Genomic DNA, 14,023 nt, shown 5'->3' with positions numbered 1-14,023 from the left:
GTAATGTAGACTTGATTCCATTCAGCCCATCAAACCCAATGAATCTAGTTACCATTTTATCTAAGATGGAAGTGAATTGAAACCTTAAAATTGAAAGTAGCACAGAGAGTAGAATTTGCAAGTGTAAGAGCTTTGAAAATGCTATACAATTCAACAACATAACAGTTCAATAAAAAGCGATAATTTGAAAAACTATTATGTTTCTCTCTATATAGAAATCCTAATTCAACCTTTAATCTTCAAGATCTGTGCCACACGAGTAAATTAAAGGATGAACTGTCATGTCCCCTTTTCAAATAATTAAAAAATAATAATCTTTGCTAAGACAGGCAGACCCAAGAAAGTGAAGTTTCGGAAAAAGGGAGTTAATCTTTGGAAACCGTTGGACTAATAAATGATAATTATTATTAAAATATGTTTCATTAACCTCTCTTGGACGTGAGTTACAGTTATGCCCTTTTTAAAGAGGTTTGGAGGCATTTTGGGGGGATTCCAGACTTGATTTTCACTCATTCTTTGTTATTCTTCAGAGGCTGCCAAACCTGTGGAGAAGGAGACCCAAGAACGGGAGTTTGCAGGTTTCCAGGGAGACCCAAGAACGGGAGTTTGCAGGTTTCCAGGAAGGCTAAGGACGGGAGTTTGAAGCCATTCCATGTGCATGCTCATACAGAGTTTGCCTTTGTGCTGAACAGTGCAGATTTGTGAGTTTCCGGGTGTATTTTTGTAAGAGTTTGGTGTTTCCGGTTGAGTATTTCATATCAGTTTTGGTTGCTGCTGTATTTTATACTTTAAGCTGTTAAAATAGAGCTGAATATATATATTGGGACGTGATTAAACTTCTGAGATAGATTATTAGTGTTCTTGTGGTGTTTCCGAGCATATTTTGTGCTATTTCGGGAGCCCGATGAGCATAGTTTTGGTCCTACATTTTCGAGCTGTTGTGTAAAGGCTATACGGATCTGGAAATATCAATTTGTAGGCTGTTATGCTGCTGAAAGTTCTGTAAAAATTTCCATTTTCAGATTCATTAATAATTTGTGAAGTTGTGAAGCTTTTAGCACTATTTTCAACATACCCGATTTGGGGTTTCTTAAGGAATTTGGTGGATCTTTGTGATAGCAGTTGTTTGATTTTAAAGATCTGATTAGAGGTTGGAAATATCATGAAAAATCAGAAAAGGGACATTTCATGAACCCACTGGATTATTAAATGTGAGAGTTTCTAACAGATTTTTCCATGTCTTTTCACTATTCTTATTGAACTAATGTTAATTTTTTTTAATTGCATACTTACTTTCCCATTTTTTATCAAGTTCTGTAGAATTAAGAACAAAGTATTCCATAACAAAATATCCACTCAACCAAATTTTGCTCAGAACACCTTTCCAAATTTGTTTATCTTGTTTCCATTACCATTTTTTTAAGTATCTTTTAATCAATTTATGTGCTCAACATTCTTACAAATTTGATTTTTCAATGGATGCGAAAAATCACCTTCAATGGTTGGAAACCTACTGAGGAGAAAGCAATTTCAATCTTCCACCCTTGCTTTTATTTTCACTTTATCCTTTAAGTCAATGTGCCTCTAGGTTTCAGAAAATGTCAAAAGGGTTGCGAAAATGGAAAAGAGACCCTCTTGCTTTTCTCTCTCACAAATGCCTTTATCAAAAAATTGACTTAATGGGTCGAAAGACTATCGTGAAGAAGTTACTTTAGATTTTTCTACTAGATGTGATTCTAAGCACTATGATGAATCTCAAGTGCCTCCCAAGCAAAAATATTGTAATGTAGAGATGATCTATCCATAGAACAACTCATTTCTTTCTTGCTTCAACCTATAAGCTTCACTTGTCGATCTCTGCAAAAAAGCACCTTCAAGGGTTGGAAACCCATCTAGGAGAAGTTACTTTAGAGTTTTCTGCTAGAGGTGATTATGAGCACTATGATGAATCTTGAGTGCCTCCCAAGGGAGAATACTATAATTTAGAGATGACCTATCCATAGAAAACTCATTTCTTTCTTGCTTTAGCCTATAAGCTTCATTTATCGATCTCTACAAAAATGCACCTTCAAGGGTTGGAAACCTGCCTAGGAGAAGGTGATATCTGATTTTCTACCAGCTTCATATTTTCACATGAAAAACATGATGAACCATAAACAAGTCAACTATCAAAAACCACTTTGTGAATTGCCAGAATTTCCATCAAATTAGGTCCTAATCTACCTAGAAACTCATGACAAAGAGGGAAACCTACCTGGCCATGTGATGCAAAGGAAGGGAAGAATGGATAATCCAATGGAGCAACTTTATATCTAAGATGGATTAAAGCTAGACCTAGACACACCTAGACTTATCTAATGATAGGACATTTTCCACTTTTCATCATGAATTCGAGATGAAAAGTTGGGCAACAGTACTCAACCTCTAAAGAGTGTGACTATTAAGAGGAGTTGTAGAAATTGGCATTGTAACTAAAGTCTGTATTGAAATTTTCTCCCTAGGCTCAATAGTAAGCTTCAAATCTCCAATCATGTTTCCTTCCTTCTATAATTCACCCTATTGTGGTGATATAGGTACAAGACTTACTTCCTAGCCCTTATGTACTTCACTTCCATCCTTCTTAGTAGTTACTACATTTTATAATCCTAAACTAGTTAGGCTTGGCATTGATATATCTGAAGGTTGTGCTTCTACCTCTTTCATGTGAATGACAATAGTTGGCATGAAAAATGGTGTCAGAGTTATATCATTCTCCTATTCCAATTTTATATTTTGATCTCTATGTAGATCATGTCATTCCTTATCTTGTATCTCTATAGTAGATAAGGACACATTTTATGTATCTTTTTGTATCTCCCCTATAGATGCAACTTTTTCCTGTTGAATTTCATCTACTCTCACCAATATAGGGTTATTGCATAATAGTGTTGCATTGGTGGAGTCTTGCAAAATTTTCTTCAAGTCTTCTTCTATCAAAGTATTTACATCCTATGTTGTTTTATCTAGAACATCCTTGATGTTGACTGAGTCCTGTTAACTCTCTTGGTCCTCACATGGAGGACTCACACTTGGCATCTATTTGTCCTACACATCTTTCTGCTCTTCTTTAGTTGTTTCCCCATTTTTTATTTGTTTAGTACCCTCCATATTACCTTCTTTAACTAGATTCACCTCTTTGTCTATCTCTTAGTCATTATTCTTAGGTTCTTGCTCATCTTTCTCACCTTTCTCAGTAATGGCTTGAGTGGATAACCCATATATTGATTTCCAATTTGATGTACTTTTATTTACCACATTTTCTATGTCCTTTTTCAAAATATGGAAAGCTCTATATTTGGGGGAAATTTTCCCTTTATGATTTTACATAGCTTTGTCAATCATCTTTTTATCCAATTTAGGCATGACTTGGGTTAGTGTGGTTTCCCTGATTTGTCTCTTGGTTTATAAGTTGAATTGCCACTTTTTTTCAACTTTATCATAAAGACTTTTGGGTAAGATTTGGCAATCTCTAGTGGAGTATTCTTGAAAGTAGACATCATATCATATATGGTCACTTCAACCTTATTCTTATCAACACTACCTAGCTTATCAAATTCAACATGTGTAAGACTTAACAAATCTGCATTGGTTTTAATGTTTTCACACAAGTTGTCAATATCAGAAGAGGGATTGTGGCTTACCACATTGTATTGACTCAAGTCATCTAACTCTATCTTCTCCTCATCTAAATCCTTCTGAGGTGTGTACTTCTTCCTTAATATTTTAAAAGTCTTTGAAGTAGGATGACTCATCTTTGCTGCAGTGCTAGCTCTCTTTCCTTTATCCTTTGTCTCTTCTTTATCCTATACAATAGTTGTTACCCTTGTGCCTGAGCTAGTTATAGGTACAACTAGCTTTTTCTATGACTTCTTCATAGGATTTTTAGGTTTCCCCACTATTTGAGTCTCTACTTTCCTTTTCTTCTTTTTCTTAGGTGCTTCCTTGACTTCTTCTCCCTTGGCACCTTCAACATCTTCACCTAGTCCTTGGGTTAGTTCTAATGGTGCTTGGCCCTATTCTTCTTCTTCTTCTTCTTCACCTTTACCTTCAACAAATCTCTCCATCTTTTTAACTAGTTTTTTTCTTCCTCAAAATTGCAGTTGTCTTCAAATCAATAGTTATTCTCAATTAATTTATCTTCATCATAGTTACCAAAAGATGTAGCATCTTTATCAATAACTTTTGTCAGTAATGTTGTGATTATTGCAGAGGTTTCATCTACATTAATTTCATATGGAAAGGGTTTTAACCATCTAACCTTGGGTATTGCTACTTGCACATATGTATGATCTACATCAACTAGGAAACACACATCATTGTAATGGTGTTCCACTAAAGATAGAGGAATCCTCAACCGCTATTTCATGGATTTCTTAAAATCCTCACAATAACTAGTCATCACTGACTCAAAGTTGTCTCCAAGTTGCTCAATAAATTCTAAAGTCTATTGTGCAATTGACTTGTTGGTTATTCAAGAAATTTACCAAAGTTAGGGAATGAGTTTTTCACATAGAAAAATACAAAAAAAATCAAAGAACCAAACTTAAAAGATGCACTTTTGGCTTTCCTAATGGCTTCCAAGTTTTTTGATAACTATTGTAGTTGTAACTCAACAAGGTCATAGGAATGGTCTCTCTTTACAATTTTGTAACCTAATTCCACTTCCATAAATGAAACACTGTTCAATTAGCTTGACCAAAAGAACTTATGAGCAATGACTCTAGCTACAAAGGCAATAATGGGATCTAAAATAATGTCTATTGACATCCCTCTCTTATTCCAAATGGCACCTATATTCTTTTCTATTACCTCCTTTGCATCACTCAGCATGCTTTTAGGTCAGCCAAGGGTAGGATAACTTGATACCCTCTACACAATCCTCTAAGGTATGCAAGCATCAATTGATTCATTGTATCCAATTGCATATTAGCAAGCTTTTGCACATCTAATGTCTTCTCTTCAAGTCTGATAGTCAGTGTTCTTTTTTCCTCTTCAATCATGACTTTATCTTCCTTAGCTTTCTTTTTCTTTGTCCTTTTAGTCACTTCACATAGCAATACTGATTAGACTTCTTGTTGTCTTTTGAGATTTTTGACTTCTTTAGTTAGGGCATTATTCTTTTCCATCAGATCTACAACAACTGCATCAAATTCATTTGAGTTTTCATTCTCAAATAATCTAGTAGTATCTTCTTCTTGGTATTGAGTGTTATTTTTCTAAATAGCCAATTCCTTTCTTCTCTTCAATGAACATTTCAATTCATCTCTTTCGTCCTTGAGTTGTTGTAGGACAAGTTGTATTTCAATCTTTTGGTTCTCAATAGTCTTTCCCAACTTGTAGACTTCCATCTTCAAGTCCCTATTATGTTTCTCTACACCATGTAGCATTTTTATCCTCGCCCTTGGGGGTTTTGTGTCCTATATGGTCCACTAATTGAGTGGCATAATAGGTCCTCTTTTGTCTTTGTTCCTACACTTGGGGGGCAAAGCATTTTATCCATCTTTCTCATTCTTTCAAGGATCCGCTATTTCCTTTAGTTGAGTGTTATTTGTTTATCATGTCACATCCAATATTATATTATTTACAAGTGAGTTTTCATTATAGGTAGATCACTTATCTTAGAGTCTCATAATAGTGTAATATCCTTTTCAAGGATTTTCTTTTTCACTTCTTTTATGGTGTCTCATTGCACTCTACCCTTCCATGACCTCATAGGAGTTGTGACATCTTTGCTTTGGACTAGGTGTTTCTTGTGGATACTATCTTGATGCTAAAATTACTTTATCCTTTTTCTTCACTTAAGATTCCAAAACAAGAAAATATTCTCCTCTCTTAAGGTGGGGCATACATGGTCCCTTTATTTTCATATATTTTGAATTTTCTTGACTAAAATGATATCCATGCTTTCTAGACCATTTCACCTATCCTTTTGCATTCTCAAATCATTCCCATGGAGTATTAAATATGGATTCTAAGTATGGCTTAGGATACTATAGACTTGTGGGATTTGTATGTTTCCTAATTTAGGCTCAAATATATGCATTGCTACTTTATCCCTCATTTTCTTACATCTTTTCCCTTTATATATTAGGCATAATCTTAAAGCATGGATTCTTTGTGGGAAGAGAGAATCCTTGACATTGTGTTTGTATCTCTTCCCTTTGCACACATGTATGTTAAATCTCACCTATGGGTAACCCAAAAAATTTCTAAGTCTCATACATGGTTAGCATAGTCTTACTACAACTTTCCATGGTGATATAAAGAATATTGATTTGTGGATTGGCCTTGGGATAGGTTGACTTATGGGTTACCACCCCATTAGACCATTCAATGCCATCTATTGCAATAGCTCTTTAAATAATTCACAATAGGGTGGGCACTCTTCTAGGTGAGATGATCACTCTCCCTTTTTCTCTCTAGTTCTTCTCAATCAATAATTTCTCTCTTATTATAATCTATTGAGAAACTAATAGGAAAGTGAGATGTTGACAAGAGGTTGAATAAGGATCTTCAAAACTTTTACTACTTCAAACATAGACCTTATTAAACTTAATTCACCATACAGCTCAACCATGCATCATCATGCAATAACATGTAATATAAGATCTAACATCTACATGCATTAATGAAACATATAAGAAAGTAATCACAACATAACATAGGATTTGGTAATGCAAAAACCCTTCTAGGTGAAAGTAAAACTATAATGGGGATGGCACCCATAAAATCTTCACTACTATAATAACAAAGTGCATGTTAGGAAAATAATTTTGATCACTTCAAATGATCTACCCTATGAGGGGTCTACTTTGTTAAAATCTTACAAGACTATTTAGTCTACCTTTACAAAAAAATTAACATCACAATCAAGAAAATAATTTTTTAAGAGATTTATAATAACCATGTTAGTACCACTCCATTAAGAGATTCATATGATACACTTGTTAGAATGTAGTAGTACCTTGATCCTTCAGTTTGTACTAAGATTTTGATAATAGATATTCTTTATCTAAAATGTAATCACTTCATTGTGAGCGATATGCAAAAGCTCCTCACTAAATTGCTCAGTTGGCATACTTCACAACTTTTTGATTCTCATTTAACTTCACATACACACATACCTTCAACTTACAACATCATTTATGTCTTGAATCCTTTCTTTTAGAGCCATCTTACAAAACTTCTAGATCGCAATCAATGATCCACATTCATCTTTTTTGTCACTTGACCTTTCCAATTTTTTGATTGATCCATCATACTACATATGGATTAATGATGCATAATCATAGGTGTAATTACCTCCTTGAATAGCTCCTCAAACATATAAATGTGCTTTGTGCTTAGGAAAATGGTTTACATAAGATTTTGTGCCATTTCAAACTAATATGCTCAAACAACATTACTTAGCACATATTTTTTAGTCTCAATTTGGTTTTGACATTTGAGTGTCAACACACTTAACCAATTGAGTATAATATAGAAGTTGAGCTACAATGTATTTTGAGCCAAAAATTCAATAGGTGCCGAGTGAACTTCAAGTGCCAAGTAATCTTTAGGTGTTGAGCAAACAAAGTGTAGATGTCGAGTCACTAATAAATGTTGAGTGAAATATAATTACTATAGGAACCGAGTGAGCCATTTTTCCTATATGTGTCTAGCATAAGCAACTAGTATGTGTTGAGTATCACAGAATCATCATATGATTTTATGCCTTCACAAACTCAGATGTAAACCATTTTTGGAGCTGACATAGGATGAATCTCGAAGGATCTTGAAGATAAGAACGAATCTTTTTCATTACCTATGTAATCAGCATGCAACCAATAAGAAAAATGGAGAAGGCATGCAATGAATAAAAAAAGTGCAAGAAATGAGTAGGAAACAAAGATTTAATATTGATCATAGATTCATACCTAACCCTAAGTCTTTGAAATCTTTAAAAGGAGGATGAAACTCCATTGTATGCATGAATGAGAAAAGTGTATGGGTGAACTATAGCAAAATTCAAAGGAGAGTTTAAGAGACTTAGTGAAGAATAGAGCAACACTATAGAACTTAGTTGACTAAGAAAAAAGTATCAAAATTTTGAAGAGTGACATATCAGATCAAGCAAGGATCAGGTTAGTCAGAGTAGAACAAGGATCTAGAATCAACAATTAAAGATTGCAAAAGCTATCAGGTCAAAGACTTTCTAATATTCTCTAGCAATTGTATTAGATAATAGAAATCCTATGGACTTAGGTTGGCCTAGCAACCATTTCTAAATCCTTTAACAGGGTGGCATTCCAAGTGAATGTACCAAAGTCCTTTAACCAGGCCTACTTTTAGCATGGTAGTGAAATTCTTTAACCAAGTCACTTTTTATAGGGTGTAAAAGTCTTTAACAGGATAGGCCTTTCATAGGGAAAACTATTGGAAGTGGTCAAACATTGTAATCTTGAATAGTTACACATTTTTGTAGTGATATTTTGTGGGTGTTATCCCCACCCCAGTTTTACCTTCTCATTTTCAAGGGTTTCTGGGTTATCAAATTTGTGTGTTATCTACTTTCATGCATGTCTTTTACTTTCATGCTTATTAGATGAATTGGATGCATGTGGATAATATTAGTTGGAAGGATTTGAAAAGGTTAAAGTTAGTTACTTCTGATTCACCCCCCTTCTTAGAAGTAAATCTTCCCACTTGTTAATTCCAACAATTGGTATCAGAGCCTAGTTCTCATAAGAAGGAGCCTCACAACTTGGAGAAAAAGATCTAGAAATGGAAGTCTACAAACTTGGGAAGATCATAGAGAATCAAGAAATTGATATACAACTTGCTTTACATGCTTTGGAGGAAGCCAGAGAAGAACTCAGAAAATCCTTGAAGAAAAGAAGAGAGATTGCCATAGCCAAGAATGACACACAGTACAAGGAGATTGACACCTCAAATCTATTTTCAAATGGAGATTCCAAAGAGTTTGATGCAGCAATAGCAAACCTGATGGAGAAGAATAGAACTCAAGTAGAAGAAATTAGAACACTCAAGCTTGAACAAGAATCACAAGCTATAATGCTTTGTGAAGTGACTGAATAGAAGAAAAGAGCCATTTAAGGTAAGGCTATGCTAGAAGAAGACAAGAGAAACCTTGCCAATAGATTGGAAGAAAAATCAATTGAGCTTGCAAGAATTTTAAACATGTAGCTAGACACCCTAAGCCAGATGATGAATGCACATCATGAGCTAAATATCAAGAATATTGAGATCTCCACACTGAAGATGTAAAATAATCAACTATAAAATGACCTAAAAAGAGAAAAGGAGGTTGCAAAAAGCTTCAACAAACCTAATGAAGTCATCAAGTACTTTGAGTAGCTACTCAAATCACTAAGGGCTAGCAATGATACTTCAGGACTAGGTTACACCAGCACTAAACAAGGAGAATCTTCCAAGACTATAGAAGAAAGGAGTAACAAAGTTAAGAACACTAAACCTACTTGCCATTTTTGTGGTAAAAAGGGACATACCTCTAATGTATGCAGGAGTAACAATGCCCATCAGCATGACTAACCTAAGAATGCAAGTTATTGTCATAAGTGCAAAAAGAAAGGACATCAAGCACATAACTATAGGACTAGGACTATTAGGACACCAATATTTGAAGTTTATTACTATAGTTGCAAGAATTATGGACATTGAGCTTTTGAGTATAAATCAAAGTCTATGTGGACACCAAATCAGCTAGCAGGAGAAAATAATGGACATCTCTACAATTGGGATTACAACATCGGGTATACCTATCATTACTGTCAAAAATATGGACACATTTTTTAAAATTGCATAAGAACACATTTCAGAGGAAACTGTAGTAGTTGGTTGAGCCAAACCACATGTTTCAGTTGCTTGAAGACTAGTCATATCAACAAGAATTGTCCTAAAAGGTCAAAGGCACAAAAGAATGACAAAGGTAAAGAGAAGATAGATTTTGAACACATCAATGGAGAAATGAATAAGACATGGAAGAAGAAAGATGGATATAGCACATCAAATGAAGGGATCACTTTACATAATAGTTCAAGTGATCACACTTCAACAAACTAAGCAAAGAAAAGGCTTGAGGAACTGATTTGTAAAAGTTCTATCATACATTAGTTCCAAGACAAGCAAGAACTAAAAGGAAGAGATCAGCATGAACAAAGATGTAAAGTTAAATTTCAAGGTTTAACAAGTGTTGTCGAGTTGCCCTCAAATGCTAAGTAAAAATCTAGTACATGCTGAGTTGATTGTCAAAGATAGTGGGAGTCGAATGATTAGTAGAAGCTGAGTTGGTAGATGAAGCTAAGTGAAGAAGAAATCTTAGTTAAAGTTGAGTAAAGAATACTCCTGTGGAGGCTAGGTGATGAAAAGGCAATGGAAGCTAAGTTATGCAGTAATCCTTCAAAAGCCAAGTGGATGGCTATAAATGTACTAAGCATTAAATACAATGAAAATAAGGTATATTATCATATTTTCAATCATTTTTCCTCATTGTGAACAAAGAGCAAAGATGAGAAAGAGCACAGAGTGAATCCAAAGTAGAGAATCTAGTGTATAAGAATATTTTAATATCTTTCTAACATGATTTCATTGATCTCAAGGTATTTATGACTATGCCAAGCTATGCAGTTTTGTGTTTTCCTTGTGTCAAAACCCTAGATTGTGTAAAATGGCTTCTAGCTCTAGAAAAACTCAGGAAAATGAATTATTTGAAGTCTAGCTAATGTCCAAAGAGGTTAGACAACTCAATTTCTATCCAATACCTAAATTTTCATATAAGAATGATCTAGTTGGAGCCCTATCCATCATACCCCCTAAGGTTGTAATGGTTCAGGATGTTAGGAAATGCTATAATTGCAAGATTGAAGCAATAGGTGACATGGAAATAAGGGAGACATATGAGAAATTATGTGAAAATGGAGTGTTGAAGGAAGAGTATAAAATTGTTGAAAACAAGGGTTTAACGCATGCCCTAGAATTCCCTACAGTGTTCAAGACTGAATGGATTAGACTAGTGTTGAGCAGAATGCATGTTAGTAGTTTACGATTGGAGGATGGCTATATAAAATATCACAAAGAGAATTTTTCATGGACTAACAAGGTACACAACCCTAGATCAGTTGAAGACCCTTAGGAGTGATTCAAAGGAGGCAATTAAGAAAAATACAAGTGCTAAGTAGAATAAGAGAGGGATGACAATTGACACTATCCAAAATCTTCTAGTTGACTTTGCTATTAGGGTTATAGCACACAAATTTTACCAATCCAGAAAACTCAATAGTGTACCTTGCATTGCAGTGGATATAGGATACAAATTGGTGAAGAAGGATCACACATATGATCTTGCAAAACTACAACTGCAACAGATTAACGAAAATCCAGCAGCAATCAGGAGAACCAAGGGAGCCCAATGTAAATTTGGTGCCATTTTGATATGTATTTTCTTTTATGTTCAGAATGAATTTCCTTTTTTTGGAAAAGTTGCATGGGAAACTGATAAGTCAATCATAGCTCAAGTCAATGAATACATAGAGCAAATGGGAGCTAATTTAGAGACCTTGATGACTAGTTATTTTGAGGACTTTAAGAAGTCAATGAAACAAAGGCTCAAAATTCCAATTTCCTTAGTGGAAAAACATGTAAATGATGTATGTTTTCTTGTAGATATAGATTATACATATATACAAGTTGCCATACCAAGAGTGAGATGGCTAAGACCTCTTGAGTATGAAATAAAAATAGATGAAGCATCAACAACAATAACTGCACTATTGGCAAAGGAAATAGACAAGGATACACCACATTTTGGAACTTATGAAATGGTGAGATCAAAAGTAGATATGGAGCTGAAGACTACCTCCACTTTGAAAAAGTACAAGCTTGTTAAGAAGCTAAAAGCTAAATTTGGGGAAGGTACTATAGAAGAAGTAGAAGAAGAAGGTGAAGATGTTGATGGTGATGAAGAAGAACAAGATCAAGGGCCACTTGCCTTAACCCAAAGTATGGGAGAGGATGTAGATGAAGATGAAGGTGCCAAGCAAGAAGCACCAAAGCCTAAGCCAAAGAAAAGAAAGGCAAAAAAACAACTAGTTGCACAGCCCAAGAGAAAGAAGAAACCAACAAAGCCAAGCCCAGCCAAGCCAACTACAAGGGTAGATACTAGGGCTACAACTCAAGTGGAAAAAGAATAGGAGAAGAAAAAGGAAATAGAATAAGGAGGACTTGTAGAACCAAAGAAGAGAAGAAAGTATGTTGCACCTCCTGAATCAGACGAAGAGTGGACAGAGTCTGATGAAGATCAATTTAGATTGGTAAGCCACTCCACCACATCTAAATTGGAAATCATTTGTAATAATATTAGAGACAATGCTGATTTATCTGGTCTAAAGACCATTGAATTTAATAAGTTATCAAAGGAAAAATAGAACATAGTGGAAGAGGGTATCTACACTATGATGGCTAAGTTCAAGACCACCTCACTTGAACTAGATAACTCAATGCCAAAGGAGCTAAGCTCATTAGTTGAGAAAAAATGGCATTACTATCTCAAAATGGAGAAAGAAATAAGGGAGTCTACATTGGCTCATGTAATGCCAAACCTTACTAAAGGTCAAATAAAAAAGGCTATTAAGAAGCATGGGAGCAAATTTGCACCCAAATATAGAGCCTTTAAAATTTTGCAAAACTAAATAGAAGATGTTGTCCAAAAGTCCACACAAATGTGGAAATTGATATATGGTTTGACAACGGTGAAGGAAGGATAGGAAGACCCATTTGAGGGTAGAAATGATGAAGAAGAAGAAGAGAATGAGAAAGATGAAGAAAGAGATAAAGACAAAGATGAAGTAGAGAAAGAAAGAGAAAAATAGATAGTGGAGAAGACACATGGTGAAGAGGCTAAAGAGCAACAAACTAAATAGAGTGTCCAAGACACCCAACTGTCACCATCTAGTCCCCCACATATAACAACTATAGTTACAGTAATTGTAAAGGATGTTCCTGACACTTCAGCTTAGAACATCAATCCTTTAACTACATAGGATCTCAAAAGGATCCTTCACCAATCTAAATTGCAAGCGCAACTTTGTACATATCTAGTTTTGGTGAGTGTTGATGAGTTGCAAAGAGCTATAGTAGAGATAGCAAGGGAGAAAGAAAGCACACAAGAACAATCTACACAGCCTCCCATAGCTACAATAGATCAACTCAAAGAGAAAGAAGAACAATACAAAATTGCTAAGGTTGATAGTATAGTTACAATAGCAACAACTGTCAAGGAGCCAGCCAAGGAACAGACAGGACAAGATGTTCCTGTAGCACAAACCCAAGGTGCACCTCCTCAAATTATCATTATTGATCAAGGCAGTAGAGAAGAAGAGAAAGAAGAGGAGAAAACCCCTAAGGAATAGGAGGCAATACAGAAATTGGTAAATTGCCTACCTCGGGGACTTCTAATAAGAAGCTAAGCACTGATGCAGTCCCATTGTAGATTTTAGTACAAGGCTCGAGCTCCACCAAGGTTGCAAGGGTACTTCACTATGGAGACCCTACACTTGATGAAGAAATAGTCATACCTAGTTATGAATCAAGAACTATGAACCTACAATAGATAAATGAAGTGCAAGAGGCAATAGAGAGAAGGAAGAGACAAGAGATACTCAGAAATGAGTATAAGTAGAAGCAAGAACTAGTGGAAATCAAGGACATATTTCTTGATGCATTCAGCTTGCAAGTACCTAATGAAACCCAGCCCATCATGGAGCATTTATCCAACATTATGGACCAAGTACAGAATGAGGACCTTGAAGCTAATGTTAAATTATTAGAATGGTCAGTGAAGAAGTTTTAGATGAAAGTGAATGAGAAAATATCAAGTGAAATAGCACTTTCACAAGTTGAATTGGAGAAGAAGATTGAAAAAGTGAAGAAAGTACTTGAGAATGTATTCTCATTGTACACAAAGTTG

The sequence above is a fragment of the Cupressus sempervirens genome, chromosome 10 (genome assembly GCF_028749045.1).
Source record: "Cupressus sempervirens isolate cs-2001-9-10 chromosome 10, ASM2874904v1, whole genome shotgun sequence".
NCBI lineage: Eukaryota > Viridiplantae > Streptophyta > Pinopsida > Cupressales > Cupressaceae > Cupressus > Cupressus sempervirens.
Note: the sequence above shows the minus strand (reverse complement) of the source record.